Source organism: Salmo salar, chromosome 09 (genome assembly GCF_965601325.2).
Source record: "Salmo salar chromosome 09, fSalSal1, whole genome shotgun sequence".
Lineage (NCBI taxonomy): Eukaryota > Metazoa > Chordata > Actinopteri > Salmoniformes > Salmonidae > Salmo > Salmo salar.
In genome coordinates this window covers 155,182,428-155,186,063 of record NC_138299.1, presented here as the reverse complement: position 1 = coordinate 155,186,063, position 3,636 = coordinate 155,182,428, and the positions used below count along the sequence as shown (strand labels likewise).

Sequence of the window (3,636 nt, the reverse complement as noted above, 5' to 3'; positions counted from 1 at the left end):
GACCCCTTTCCACACACACACCCCCTTACACAGCACCGCCTGACCCCTTTCCACACACACACCCCCTTACACAGCACAACAGCACTGCTGCGCCGCCTGACCCCTTTCCACACACACACACTCTTACACAGCACAACAGCACCGCCTGACCCCTTTCCACACACACACCCCTTACACAGCACAACAGCACCGCCTGACCCCTTTCCACACACCCCCTTACACAGCACAACAGCACCGCCTGACCCCTTTCCCCACACCCCCTTACACAGCACCGCCTGACCCCTTTCCGCACGCACGAGATTTAAGCTGTAATTGGATTGGTTTCTATTTAGGTCCGTGAGTGACTGGAGGCCATTTTAAAATGTACTAAAGACTTAAGAGACTAAATGTACTGAAGAGACTAAATGTGCTAAACAGACTAAATGTGCTAAACAGACTAAATGTGCTAAACAGACTAAATGTGCTAAACAGACTAAATGTGCTAAAGAGACTAAATGTGCTAAAGAGACTAAAGAAGATAGAGGAAAGGAAAGGTTACAAAAATGACCATCTGTGGGAGAGGAGGAGAGGACAGGAGGACAGGAGGAGAGGACAGGAGGACAGGAGGAGAGGACAGGAGGACAGGACAGGAGGAGAGGACAGGAGGACAGGAGGACAGGAATAGGAAAGGACGAGAGGACAGGAAGCAGAGAGGACAAGAGGACAGCAGAGAACAGGAAGCAGAGAGAGAAAGGGATAGAGTAACAGAGACATTCACACACAAAGTCAGATGTGCAATGTCCTGATCATAATGGACAAGAGCTGTCTCTATCACTGACGTCCCTTGCATTTAATATGCGTGTTGGGTATGTACTGTAGGTGTGAGGGAGAGAGAGAGAGAGAGAGAGGTGATCTGTCTCTATCAGCAGCCCACCCCAGAGAGCAGAGCCAGCCATCCACCAGCAGATCACTACCTGTGCTGAGGACAGTGTCATAACACAGGGCTGTGGACTAGGTAAAGGGTGTGTGGGAGAATATCTATAGTTACAGTATTGCATATGGGGTGTGTTGGGATGTATGGTGAAATCTACCACATCATTACTGTAGCATTACAGTTGAATATCTATGATATGGTTACTGTATGTGTGACGTCCAGGGGTACTTTATGTACGAGAATAATCCCTGGCTGGAGTCTTAAACATCAACAACAGTCCATCATCTCCCCTCTGTATTGACTCCATCAATATTCATCTATTCTCGCTCTTATCTTTGGCCCTATCTCTCTCTCTCATCTTCCCTTTCTACATTTTATTCATTTAGCAGATGCTCTTATCCACAGCGATTTACAGTATTGAGTCCATACATTTTCATACTTTTTCTTCATACAGGTTCCCCTCGGGAATCGAACCAGCAGCCTAGGAGTTAGAAACGCTGTGCTCTACCAACTGAGCTACAAGGGACTTTCTCTCGCTCACATATCTCATCCCCCTTTCTCTCTCTGAGACGATAAACAAATCCCTTGTGGATTGTAAAGGACAAACTGCTGTTCGACTCCCTCTATGTGTGTGTGTGTGTGTGTGTGTGTGTGTGTGTGTGTGTGTGTGTGTGTGGGATTCCAATATGGCAGCCACTACTGAGTATATCTGCCCCTATGTATCCAAATCACATCCTCAATCTCCCTTCCAGTGCATTAACATAGAACTGCATCCATAATGTGTTCCTACCAGTGGACTCAGAGATGCTGTTCCATAAATGTTGTTCCAGACGTTTGTACCTGCCGTGACCTTCTGCTTTGGTCTCTCTCGTGGCAATGCTTGATTTTTTTCATGCATTTCCCTTGGCTTGAACCTTTAATAACCCAGGTAACCTTTAATAACCCGGCTCATCAACACAGATTAACAAACGATAAATCATGGGATTAATAACAACATATGGTTGTTGTTTCATAGAAGAGAATAACAAAATGATGTTTCCTTTGGGTTCGGTGGAGGGGGTATAGGTTTAGTGAACTAACTGGTTCGGTGGAGGTGGTATAGGTTTAGTGAACTAACTGGTTCGGTGGAGGTGGTATAGGTTTAGTGAACTAACTGGTTCGGTGGAGGTGGTATAGGTTTAGTGAACTAACTGGTTCGGTGGAGGTGGTATAGGTTTAGTGAACTAACTGGTTCGGTGGAGGTGGTATAGGTTTAGTGAACTAACTGGTTCGGTGGAGGTGGTATAGGTTTAGTGAACTAACTGGTTCGGTGGAGGGGTATAGGTTTAGTGAACTAACTGGTTCGGTGGAGGGGGTATAGGTTTAGTGAACTAACTGGTTCGGTGGAGGGGGTATAGGTTTAGTGAACTAACTGGTTCGGTGGAGGGGGTATAGGTTTAGTGAACTAACTGGTTCGGTGGAGGTGGTATAGGTTTAGTGAACTAACTGGTTCGGTGGAGGTGGTATAGGTTTAGTGAACTAACTGGTTTGCTCTTTAATTTTTTTTTTTTTTAAGTAACAGGTTCCCCTTGATAATTTGCATTATCATTCATGTCAACCAAAATGTGTGTCATGGCAAAATGTGTAGAATAGCAGGAAATTGGCTTTAAACTGCAACATTTTATCTCAGCATCATGGCAAAATGTGTAGAATAGCATTATATATATATATATATATATACACACAAAACATGTGTTGAAATGCAGAAAGTTAGCTGTGTTTAAAAACAATAATGTTTTCCCGGCCTTGAGGTCTGTGCCCCGGGGACTGGGCGTGTTGTGCCGAGGTGGGAATTCAACCTTTTTATTATAACATTTACTTGAGAGAAGGAATTTAAAGTCAATACTAGGCGTAATCCATTTCAAGGACATTAGAGACCCACACTATTGTAATTGTGTCTGTGTGTCCTCAACTGAAAAACAATCCCCTCATTGGCTATCGATGATGCTACTGCCTTTAGTGGAAAGATCAGCATCTTTGTTAGACTGTTAGACTCAGTACAGACAACATTCTCATAAACCACTAAGTGACATCAATTATTCCCTGTGGTCGCCTAGTAACTTCATCATTGTCATGGCATAAAACCGCACCTCTATAATGTGAAAACATGAACATATCACATAAACTATGATAAACATCACCAATCTTCAAATCTAAACGTGAAAATGGGCGCATCAAACCGTTGATGTATAACTGATATACACACAATGCATTGAACATATGTCTATGTATTTGATAATATTGTAAATGTGCCTTACCGAAAAGTGTCAGGTAGGTAATGTAGAAATACTGTACGGTCTCATGCGTCGCCTCGCTGGTTCTCTCCGCCGCCGCAGCAGGTCGCTCGAGGAGCTAAATATCTTCCGCTCTTGTCCCGCCCTCTCCACACGCTGATTGGTCCTTCACTGTGCTTCCTGAAACACAATGCACACTTTTTTATTTCAGTAGCTGTTGTTGTTACAATTTTATATGTCCGGAATCGAGTTTGTCTGCGAGAGATGGAGTTTTTGTATTTGTATTTTGTTGTTGCCAAAATAAGTATGTTCACGTTTTAGCTGCTTGGTGTAGAACGCCCCTTGAGTGCTTGAACTACTTGGGAGTTGTAGTTCTTATATTTACTGTGCCTTTGCCACTGCCATAATGGGGGATGTCAAGAAAAACTACAACCGTCAACCAGTTTGGTG

General features: G+C 43.9%; 1 protein-coding gene across 1 annotated transcript in view; it reads right to left on the bottom strand.

The window, feature by feature from the left end:
- Positions 1-3,329, bottom strand: part of LOC106613245 (neuroserpin) — a 50,093-nt gene extending 46,764 nt beyond the window's left edge. Inside the window, exon 1 of the mRNA XM_014215316.3 lies at positions 3,211-3,329. The gene's annotated coding sequence lies outside the window, so the exon portion shown is untranslated. The remainder of the gene's footprint in view (positions 1-3,210) is intronic.
- Positions 3,330-3,636: the final 307 nt, after the last annotated feature.